Here is a 12436-nt window from a genome sequence, read left to right as displayed (position 1 = left end):
TCTGAACTACACACTGTAAAAAAAAAATGTAATAAAACAGAATTTTACTGTTTTTTTTTACAGTTTTTTTCTGTATTTTTAAAATACCATTCATTTTACAAAAAGAAACTGTGATTTTACATGACAAATGTAAAATAACATGAAATCACTGTAAATGTAAAAACACAGAATATTTCTGTTGTTTTACACAGAAAAAACCCATTAGAAATACGTATATTTACTGTTGTAACACGGGTAGATGAAATCAAGCATTCTGATTGGTTGAGAGTGAGTCACTCAAAAATATCGAAACTGAACAAAGATGGCGGCGTGTAGCCTGTTAGTGGGAAATATTTGATGTGAATTAAGCTATCTACACGACTTTTTATACGTCTACATTGACTCGGTTAGTTGTTTATGTGCAACACGGATGGTGCACAGTATTGGTGGTTTTAACTAAGGCTCTCAAATATTATTTTAGGTTGCTGATTTCGCGTAGACCAAAACCCCATTAAGAACCATAGTAGCTTAAGCTAGCTAGCCTCTCTGCTAAAAGTATACCGTTAGCATACAGATTATGCTCTCATACATAGACATATACATGTGTTATGTCTATGCTCTCATACGCCTCCCGCATTGAGGCCGATGTAGGGTCTGCGCGCGCCCAAATAGAACATTCTTGCACTGGTTACCACGGAGTTTCAACACTGACAAGACACACGACAGCAGAAGACTAAAGGTAAATGTCTTTGTACTTTAATTGAGTTCTCAAAAATAAAAAGCTTAATACCCTGGCATTGTATTTGACGATGAAAGGCTCATTGTGTATAGGTTGTCGTGCTGTCATGTTGGTGTGCTGAATGTGAGTGTAGCCAACACCATATGAGGCTCTGGCTAACTTTGACTAGCTAGCTTGCACTAACAACCTTCAGTTTGTAGTCGTTAGGTAATGTAAGCCATAGTAGCTAGCTAAGGTAACATGTACAGTTCAAGTTAGCTAGCTAGCCAACCTGGATAATTTAATCTGTAAAATTGGTTGGCATTTTGTATTTGCTATTGAAAACATGCAGAGTGAGAGAAAGTAAAAACCTGGCTAGTAACATATTGCGTTTTCTAATGACGAAGGCTCTTTTAAGCACATATCATAGATACTCTTTTGCCATAGCTTTAAGGCTAGCTATTTAGCATATCGTGTTGGCTAGTTTGCTCCATTTTATATTATAACCATAGAGCAGGGGCAACGCCAGTGGTGTAAATCAGTTTTCCCCAAACCCTTTTCTCTCGAAGCACAATCTATGTATTCTATGGGGAAAAAAGTCTCACGGCACACCAGCATTACATGTTATTGTGTTGTTTGGTTGTGAAATGCCTTTTAAGTTTAGTTTGTTCGAGTTCCCCCCCACAGACAAGGCACAATGGAATCGGGAGCAATCTCCTGTGAACTTGAATGCATAGCTTGAGTATTGGTCATTGTATTGTCTGTTCCTGACCTGTTACATTTTCTTTTTCTGTTCAATTCTACAACAGAGTAACCGGCCTTGAACGGTTCAAATAAAACACAGTTCGGTAAGATTTAATTACTCAAATACGGCACTATCTATCAATCTAATTTTGCTACATGGTTTGATAAGCTAGCAAAACAATGGCAATGGTAGAAGTGGCTGTCTGTTTTTTTTTTTTTTTTTTTTACTGTAGTGAATAATGACTAAAACCTTGTTTTTCTTCTCTTTATCAGCAAATGGAGGCTAGCTTTAAAAAAAATACTGGCATCTATCTACCTAGATGGCAGAGAGATCTGCAAGATAGTTTACCACCTGCGAAGGAATTACTTGATGAATGAAAATCTCAAGATGGCCTACCTTCTGAAGTGTATATATAGATTGATTTCTCATGTATAATGCCGACTTCAATGAGTTTATTGATACAGATCGTAACACAGACATCAACGAACTTGATACATTTCAGTTGTTTTTTTCTGGTCGGGTTCTGAGCTAGCGGATGCAGAAATTCAACTGATATGTCCGGTAAGTCTGTAAGATAAGAAAACTTTGGTTGAATAGTTGTTGCTAATTTTTTAAGTAATTGTGCAGTCCTGTTGAAAATATGTGTTTTAAATGTTTGTTTAGGGATTTTAAACTGCACCAATGGCTCATACATTTTTGTATTGGTTTGTGTTTTTCTCCAGCCTCCTCCCCTGCCAAGACAGACACATTTTCTACCTTCCCATGACAGGCTGGACGACAGTGGATTGGAGTACTCAAAGTACTAATTCAATCAAAAGCTCCAAACATACTCACAGAATATGAGAAATCTGGTACCATATGCACAAAAAACAGGGTGCTACTTGTGAGGGTTGCTGTCAGCAATCTTGAGGAGAGATGAGGATTGTAAGTTGACGACACTGTCAAAGTGTGAGATTCAAAAGTATTGACAGTGGAGTGGAAGTTGTTCTTATATATCTCATACTTAAAATTAATATTTTAGTCAATACATGTGAAGTGTGAGTATAACTGATGGCAATACATGTTTCTAATTGAAGAGCTCAGGTGCAAAAACTTAAAAATTTAGGTATGATATAAAGGGAAATATTCTCAGTGCCTACTATACGATAATCATGCCAGCTGTGTTTTTTCCAATTTACCACAAAAAAGGTCAGGTGGACTTCTGAACTCTTCAATGTGTGTTTAGAAATGGTTTGGTTGATGCTGTCTGTTATTTTCAGTTACCCATCCAGTGATGACAAGGTGCGTCTTGACAAGAATGTTGTCACCACGTTTCCTAAATTGAGTGTCAAAATCCAGGAACACAATGAGGGATATGTAAGTGTTACCTTCCCACCCCACATTTTACTGATGTACCAAATGTTTATTGTTTCAGAAATAAGGGCCATTGTATTTTTGGTATTATTGACTGATGCCTCATGTCCACTCTCTACCTTCAACCCATGAAAAGGAACACTTACCCCCCCCCCCCCCCCCCCCCAATATCTCAGTAAATATAGCCTGTAAATTCAAATGAATAAATTGGATGGAATATTTATCTTTGTACATCTTAGTTTGACTTCGATAGCCAGTTTGAGGGGAAAGCTGATCTTTTCCTTCGCAAATGGCAGATGAACATCATCCCTAAGCTAATGAAGGTTGCTGCGTTGGAGTTGTCTGAGGATCTGGAAAATCCTTCAACCACCAGGAACAACAGTGATGGTATGTTGGTTCGCATTCAGAAAGATAGGGGGGAAATGCACTTATAACTTTTATGCAATGGATAATAACTGAAGCCAGTTTAATTGTTCAAGATAACTTAAAGTGCATATGACACCTCAATACTATTTTTTTTAAATAAATAGAACGAAGGTGGTATTTCACAATCGATATATATATGTTGAGGAAAAATATACACATTTGACTTGTTAAAATCATCATTTGAATGCAGCGCCACTGAGCTACCGACTTCCCAAGCGACTCACTACCACCCTGCGTTAAAAAACTTAAATTACTTAAACGGAGGTACTCTGTTGCACTTGGTCGCCATTTTTCCTGACAGAAAACACATTTTCTCAGGGAGCCACCGGCTATTTTCTCAGTTGTAAATATGCCTTCACGGTGTGTTGCAGCATATTGCTCGAACGTCAGTTCCCATTCTTTTAGCCTTTTCAAATTTCCAAAAGACGAGGAAGTACGCGAGAAGTGGGTGCAGAATGTGTGTCGCACAAGAGTGCCTTCTCCAGCAAGCTTGAAATGACAACTAAAGTAATTTGCTGTGAAGTAATGCTGGAAGCATTGCTCTCTTTCCATTAAATAGGGAATGTATTTCACGTATTTAGAATGGCTGACCTAACAAACAACAGCTGTGAAAGAGCTAAGAGACTGGAGGCAAACGGTACATCTGCCTCAATGAGGGGGGCGTTATACTTATTAGCAGCGAGGCTAGCTAACTTCTATGTCATCACTGTCAGAACTCGGCTCTTCTGCTGGCTCGTCTTCCAGATACGGCTAAATGCTCACAATCACCTTTACAAACTGATCCGGATCGAAGTCTTCCTCAATCTCATCTCTGCTTGAGTCTGTTGCAGAAAATTGCTCAAAATTGCTGAATTCTTCAACCTCCATCGCTAGTTGTGTGGCGTGGGAACGAATGAGGTCTACTGCCAGGTGACCCTGTGATGTCAGTGGTGGTAGACTTCATTCGTTCCCACACCACACAGCTATCGATGGAGGGTGAAGAATTCAGCAATTTTGAGCAATTTTCTGCCACAGACTTCAGGTTTCAGGTAAGCCGGCACTGCTTGCCGAAGAGCGTCGCGAAAACCACACTTTGAAATCGTGTACAAACCTAATTTTTCAATCATCGGGTTTACACATGACTTCAAAGTACTATGTTTTATGTATAGTCTTGATAATTATATGCCGTTTACCTTTTTTTTTTAGGTGTCATATGCACTTTAACCTTGTGTAATGGTAGATATCTAATTTGGATTCTAATATTTTCATGTAGACATGCTTTGCTTCAAAGCACTTCAGATGCTCATACACCTTCTTCCACCAATGCCATCAGGACGAGGGGCTGGATGGAGTCGCTGCAGTGTTAAATCAGCCATTTCCTACCTCATGGACTTTGTGCAAGTATGTTTGTGTCTTATGACTTATTGGTTGCATCACTGAACCTCCTGATGTTGTGTTGTGGTCTCCTCCCCATGCTGGTTTAATAATGTAGTAATTCAAACGTTTTGTGTTACAGCCTAGAACGAGCATTTCATCATTGCTTGAGAATCCTGATTCATCGAGAGGCCACCAGCCTAGCATTGTGTGCATTGGACACCCAAGCGGAGCTGCCCAGCAGTAGCTGATCGTCGCAAGAAGTGACAAGATTGCTATGCCACTTGGAGATGAAGGGCTGATGTATTGGGCCTTATTGAAAAAAAAAACATTTACATTTGCAGTCGAGTTGGAAATTATATTAGAAGATATCAAGAGTCTGTGGATTTTTGTTTAGTTTTTTTTTTTTACTTTTTTTCTTTCATTTCCAATTCAGTTGAATTTGTTTTTGTTTGTTTCAGAACCAGTTGCTGTATGGTTACCTGTTAGTTTTTTTTTATATATATACAGAATAAAAATACAGAGAATGGGAAATTGTAGTTGTTCTCAGCTTAGTCTTGTTCAAACACAATTCATTTAAGCCCCTTTTCCGACTGGCCAAAAACTGGTTTAAACCATTTAAAATAATTATTGTGTTATTAGGTGAGTATAGTTTTTTTAAGTTGAAAGTGCTTTAAATATTCATTTTTTTTAACTAGTTTTTAAAGATTAATCAAATTATTGTTGTATACTATTATATTACATCTCATAAAAAATTATATACAGGATTTTTAAACAAATAATGCCATTAAAACCAACTAATAACAGCACATTTCTGTAAATGTAAGCATTATTACCCGTATAACAATGTTAATCTACCATCTTCATGGGTAATTTAATTTAACAGCACATTTCTGTAATTATGAGACCAATAAATGGATTTAGTGTGTGAACAAGTGATAGAGAGAGGCATATTCTCAAAGGCTGAAAGATCAGGTAAGTGACTATACACTAAAAATTATAATAAACGGTAATTTTCTGGCAGCTGGGGCGCCAGAAAAAATACCGTAAAATAACATTAAATTACAACATTTTCACATTTTAAAACAATTAAATGACCTAGAAAAATGGAAAATAAATGTTGTATTACGAATAATGTTCGTAATACAACGTTTATTTACCGTTTTTCTAGGTCATTTAATTGTTTTAAAATGTGAAAATGTTGTTATTTAATGTTAAAAAACCTGAAAATAAGGGAAAATCTTGGTAAAATTACAACTAAAAACTGTATTTTAATTACGGGAAATAACCGTATTTTTACGGTACAGTAATTTTCTGTTATTTTACGGTATACGGTATTTTTCTGGCACCCCAGCTGCCGGAAAAAAACCGTTTTTTTACGGTACAGTAATTTTCTGTTATTTTACGGTATTTTTCTGGCACCCCAGCTGCCGGAAAAAAACCGTTTTTTTACGATTTTTTTTTTTACAGTGTGATTAGAAAGAGATTAAACACACAAAAATCCTCTGCACTGTAAAAAAAAAAATCGTAAAAAAACGGTTTTTTTCCGGCAGCTGGGGTGCCAGAAAAATACCGTAAAATAACAGAAAATTACTGTACCGTAAAAAAACGTTTTTTTTCCGGCAGCTGGGGTGCCAGAAAAATACCGTAAAATAACAGAAAATTACTCTCTCTATCACTTGTTCACACACTAAATCCATTTATTGGTCTCATAATTACAGAAATGTGCTGTTAAATTAAATTACCCATGAAGATGGTAGATTAACATTGTTATACGGGTAATAATGCTTACATTTACAGAAATGTGCTGTTATTAGTTGGTTTTAATGGCATTATTTGTTTAAAAATCCTGTATATAATTTTTTATGAGATGTAATATAATAGTATACAACAATAATTTGATTAATCTTTAAAAACTAGTTAAAAAAATGAATATTTAAAGCACTTTCAACTTAAAAAAACTATACTCACCTAATAACACAATAATCATTTTAATTTTAAATGGTTTAAACCAGTTTTTGGCCAGTCGGAAAAGGGGCTTAAATGAATGTGTTTGAACAAGACTAAGCTGAGAACAACTACAATTTCCCATTCTCTGTATTTTTATTCTGTATATATATAAAAAAAAACTAACAGGTAACCATACAGCAACTGGTTCTGAAACAAACAAAAACAAATTCAACTGAATTGGAAATGAAAGAAAAAAAGTAAAAAAAAAAAACTAAACAAAAATCCACAGACTCTTGATATCTTCTAATATAATTTCCAACTCGACTGCAAATGTAAATGTTTTTTTTTTCAATAAGGCCCAATACATCAGCCCTTCATCTCCAAGTGGCATAGCAATCTTGTCACTTCTTGCGACGATCAGCTACTGCTGGGCAGCTCCGCTTGGGTGTCCAATGCACACAATGCTAGGCTGGTGGCCTCTCGATGAATCAGGATTCTCAAGCAATGATGAAATGCTCGTTCTAGGCTGTAACACAAAACGTTTGAATTACTACATTATTAAACCAGCATGGGGAGGAGACCACAACACAACATCAGGAGGTTCAGTGATGCAACCAATAAGTCATAAGACACAAACATACTTGCACAAAGTCCATGAGGTAGGAAATGGCTGATTTAACACTGCAGCGACTCCATCCAGCCCCTCGTCCTGATGGCATTGGTGGAAGAAGGTGTATGAGCATCTGAAGTGCTTTGAAGCAAAGCATGTCTACATGAAAATATTAGAATCCAAATTAGATATCTACCATTACACAAGGTTAAAGTGCATATGACACCTAAAAAAAAAAGGTAAACGGCATATAATTATCAAGACTATACATAAAACATAGTACTTTGAAGTCATGTGTAAACCCGATGATTGAAAAATTAGGTTTGTACACGATTTCAAAGTGTGGTTTTCGCGACGCTCTTCGGCAAGCAGTGCCGGCTTACCTGAAACCTGAAGTCTGTGGCAGAAAATTGCTCAAAATTGCTGAATTCTATGACTACTCTGAAGAAGTTTCAAGCTTCAGCAGTTGAGATTGGAGAAACTCTGCATACCACCACTGTTGCCTTGGTTCTTCACCAATCTAAGCTTTATGGAAGAGAGCCACTGTTGAAAAAAAGGATCGACTACAGTTCGCCAAAAGGCATGTGGAAGTCTCCATGGTCAAGTGGAAGAAGGTTCTGTGGTTTGATGAGACCAAAGTGGAGCATTTTTTCAACAGTGGCTCTCTTCAATGAAGCTTTGATTGGTGAAGAACCAAGGCAACAGTGGTGGTATGCAGAGTCTCTCCCATACCAGCTGCTGAAGCTTGAAACTTCTTCAGAGTAGTCATAGGTGTCTTGGTGGCCTCTCTTACTAGTTTCCTTCTTGCATGGTCACTCAGTTTGTAAGGACGGCCTGATCTAGGCAGATTTACACATGTGCCATATTCCTTCCATTTCTTCATGATGGATTGAACAGAATTTCAGGGGATGTTAAGTGCCTTGGACATTTTTTTGTATCCTTCCCCTGACCTGTACTTTTCAATAACCTTTTCTCTGAGTTTCTTAGGGTGATCTGTGGTCTTCATGTTGTAACAGTAGCCAGGAATACTGATTACTGAATACTGACCAGTGAATAGACCTTCCAGACACAGGTGTCGTTATACTACAATCACTTGAGACACATTTACTGCACACTGATCCCCATATCACTAATTGTGAGACTTCTAGCACCAATTGGCTGGACCTCTGTTGAATTAGGTCAGTCTATATAAAGGGGGTGATAAAGGGGGTGAATACTTATGCAATCACTTATTTTCATTACATATTTGTATTTAATTTACATGACTGTGTAGAAATATATTTTCACTTTGACATTAAAGAGAGCTATTTTGTGAATTTTTTTGTCCAAAAAGCCAACTTATATTGACCATGACTGATTTATAAAAGCCATAAAAGGGTAAAACATCCAAGGGGGTGAATACTTACGCAATGTACTGTAGCTCTTTCACAGCTGTTGTTTGTTAGGTCAGCCATTCTAAATACGTGAAATACATTCCCTATTTAATGGAAAGAGAGCAATGCTTCCAGCATTACTTCACAGCAAATTACTTTAGTTGTCATTTCAAGCTTGCTGGAGAAGGCACTCTTGTGCGACACACATTCTGCACCCACTTCTCGCGTACTTCCTCGTCTTTTGGAAATTTGAAAAGGCTAAAAGAATGGGAACTGACGTTCGAGCAATATGCTGCAACACACCGTGAAGGCATATTTACAACTGAGAAAATAGCCGGTGGCTCCCTGAGAAAATGTGTTTTCTGTCAGGAAAAATGGCGACCAAGTGCAACAGAGTACCTCCGTTTAAGTAATTTAAGTTTTTTAACGCAGGGTGGTAGTGAGTCGCTTGGGAAGTCGGTAGCTCAGTGGCGCTGCATTCAAATGATGATTTTAACAAGTCAAATGTGTATATTTTTCCTCAACATATATATATCGATTGTGAAATACCACCTTCGTTCTATTTATTAAAAAAAAATAGTATTGAGGTGTCATATGCACTTTAAGTTATCTTGAACAATTAAACTGGCTTCAGTTATTATCCATTGCATAAAAGTTATAAGTGCATTTCCCCCCTATCTTTCTGAATGCGAACCAACATACCATCACTGTTGTTCCTGGTGGTTGAAGGATTTTCCAGATCCTCAGACAACTCCAACGCAGCAACCTTCATTAGCTTAGGGATGATGTTCATCTGCCATTTGCGAAGGAAAAGATCAGCTTTCCCCTCAAACTGGCTATCGAAGTCAAACTAAGATGTACAAAGATAAATATTCCATCCAATTTATTCATTTGAATTTACAGGCTATATTTACTGAGATATGGGGGGGGGGGGGGGGGTAAGTGTTCCTTTTCATGGGTTGAAGGTAGAGAGTGGACATGAGGCATCAGTCAATAATACCAAAAATACAATGGCCCTTATTTCTGAAACAATAAACATTTGGTACATCAGTAAAATGTGGGGTGGGAAGGTAACACTTACATATCCCTCATTGTGTTCCTGGATTTTGACACTCAATTTAGGAAACGTGGTGACAACATTCTTGTCAAGACGCACCTTGTCATCACTGGATGGGTAACTGAAAATAACAGACAGCATCAACCAAACCATTTCTAAACACACATTGAAGAGTTCAGAAGTCCACCTGACCTTTTTTGTGGTAAATTGGAAAAAACACAGCTGGCATGATTATCGTATAGTAGGCACTGAGAATATTTCCCTTTATATCATACCTACATTTTTAAGTTTTTGCACCTGAACTCTTCAATTAGAAACATGTATTGCCATCAGTTATACTCACACTTCACATGTATTGACTAAAATATTAATTTTAAGTATGAGATATATAAGAACAACTTCCACTCCACTGTCAATACTTTTGAATCTCACACTTTGACAGTGTCGTCAACTTACAATCCTCATCTCTCCTCAAGATTGCTGACAGCAACCCTCACAAGTAGCACCCTGTTTTTTGTGCATATGGTACCAGATTTCTCATATTCTGTGAGTATGTTTGGAGCTTTTGATTGAATTAGTACTTTGAGTACTCCAATCCACTGTCGTCCAGCCTGTCATGGGAAGGTAGAAAATGTGTCTGTCTTGGCAGGGGAGGAGGCTGGAGAAAAACACAAACCAATACAAAAATGTATGAGCCATTGGTGCAGTTTAAAATCCCTAAACAAACATTTAAAACACATATTTTCAACAGGACTGCACAATTACTTAAAAAATTAGCAACAACTATTCAACCAAAGTTTTCTTATCTTACAGACTTACCGGACATATCAGTTGAATTTCTGCATCCGCTAGCTCAGAACCCGACCAGAAAAAAACAACTGAAATGTATCAAGTTCGTTGATGTCTGTGTTACGATCTGTATCAATAAACTCATTGAAGTCGGCATTATACATGAGAAATCAATCTATATATACACTTCAGAAGGTAGGCCATCTTGAGATTTTCATTCATCAAGTAATTCCTTCGCAGGTGGTAAACTATCTTGCAGATCTCTCTGCCATCTAGGTAGATAGATGCCAGTATTTTTTTTAAAGCTAGCCTCCATTTGCTGATAAAGAGAAGAAAAACAAGGTTTTAGTCATTATTCACTACAGTAAAAAAAACTAAAAAAAAAACAGACAGCCACTTCTACCATTGCCATTGTTTTGCTAGCTTATCAAACCATGTAGCAAAATTAGATTGATAGATAGTGCCGTATTTGAGTAATTAAATCTTACCGAACTGTGTTTTATTTGAACCGTTCAAGGCCGGTTACTCTGTTGTAGAATTGAACAGAAAAAGAAAATGTAACAGGTCAGGAACAGACAATACAATGACCAATACTCAAGCTATGCATTCAAGTTCACAGGAGATTGCTCCCGATTCCATTGTGCCTTGTCTGTGGGGGGGAACTCGAACAAACTAAACTTAAAAGGCATTTCACAACCAAACAACACAATAACATGTAATGCTGGTGTGCCGTGAGACTTTTTTCCCCATAGAATACATAGATTGTGCTTCGAGAGAAAAGGGTTTGGGGAAAACTGATTTACACCACTGGCGTTGCCCCTGCTCTATGGTTATAATATAAAATGGAGCAAACTAGCCAACACGATATGCTAAATAGCTAGCCTTAAAGCTATGGCAAAAGAGTATCTATGATATGTGCTTAAAAGAGCCTTCGTCATTAGAAAACGCAATATGTTACTAGCCAGGTTTTTACTTTCTCTCACTCTGCATGTTTTCAATAGCAAATACAAAATGCCAACCAATTTTACAGATTAAATTATCCAGGTTGGCTAGCTAGCTAACTTGAACTGTACATGTTACCTTAGCTAGCTACTATGGCTTACATTACCTAACGACTACAAACTGAAGGTTGTTAGTGCAAGCTAGCTAGTCAAAGTTAGCCAGAGCCTCATATGGTGTTGGCTACACTCACATTACGGCCCCCATTCAGCACACCAACATGACAGCACGACAACCTATACACAATGAGCCTTTCATCGTCAAATACAATGCCAGGGTATTAAGCTTTTTATTTTTGAGAACTCAATTAAAGTACAAAGACATTTACCTTTAGTCTTCTGCTGTCGTGTGTCTTGTCAGTGTTGAAACTCCGTGGTAACCAGTGCAAGAATGTTCTATTTGGGCGCGCGCAGACCCTACATCGGCCTCAATGCGGGAGGCGTATGAGAGCATAGACATAACACATGTATATGTCTATGTATGAGAGCATAATCTGTATGCTAACGGTATACTTTTAGCAGAGAGGCTAGCTAGCTTAAGCTACTATGGTTCTTAATGGGGTTTTGGTCTACGCGAAATCAGCAACCTAAAATAATATTTGAGAGCCTTAGTTAAAACCACCAATACTGTGCACCATCCGTGTTGCACATAAACAACTAACCGAGTCAATGTAGACGTATAAAAAGTCGTGTAGATAGCTTAATTCACATCAAATATTTCCCACTAACAGGCTACACGCCGCCATCTTTGTTCAGTTTCGATATTTTTGAGTGACTCACTCTCAACCAATCAGAATGCTTGATTTCATCTACCCGTGTTACAACAGTAAATATACGTATTTCTAATGGGTTTTTTCTGTGTAAAACAACAGAAATATTCTGTGTTTTTACATTTACAGTGATTTCATGTTATTTTACATTTGTCATGTAAAATCACAGTTTCTTTTTGTAAAATGAATGGTATTTTAAAAATACAGAAAAAAACTGTAAAAAAAAACAGTAAAATTCTGTTTTATTACATTTTTTTTTTACAGTGTGGGCAAAATCATGAAAGAGAGAAAGAAAGAGATAAAAAGAGAGATACA

General features: G+C 37.2%; 2 long non-coding RNA genes across 2 annotated transcripts; one reads left to right on the top strand and one right to left on the bottom strand.

The window, feature by feature from the left end:
* The first annotated feature begins 3059 nt into the window (after positions 1–3059).
* LOC308360791 lies at positions 3060–4911 on the top strand. Its single transcript, XR_013968532.1, has 3 exons — positions 3060–3182; positions 4474–4601; positions 4717–4911. It is a non-coding gene; the product is annotated as an uncharacterized lncRNA (long non-coding RNA).
* A 1944-nt stretch (positions 4912–6855) lies between these two features.
* On the bottom strand, positions 6856–9332 carry LOC308371991. Its single transcript, XR_013968816.1, has 3 exons — positions 9210–9332; positions 7166–7293; positions 6856–7050 (listed from the first exon to the last, which is right to left on the bottom strand). It is a non-coding gene; the product is annotated as an uncharacterized lncRNA (long non-coding RNA).
* Positions 9333–12436: the final 3104 nt, after the last annotated feature.

The sequence above is a fragment of the Sprattus sprattus genome (assembly GCF_963457725.1).
Source record: "Sprattus sprattus genome assembly, chromosome: 1".
Classification (NCBI taxonomy): Eukaryota; Metazoa; Chordata; class Actinopteri; order Clupeiformes; family Clupeidae; genus Sprattus; species Sprattus sprattus.
Note: the sequence above shows the minus strand (reverse complement) of the source record. Positions and strands in the feature narration are given on the sequence as shown.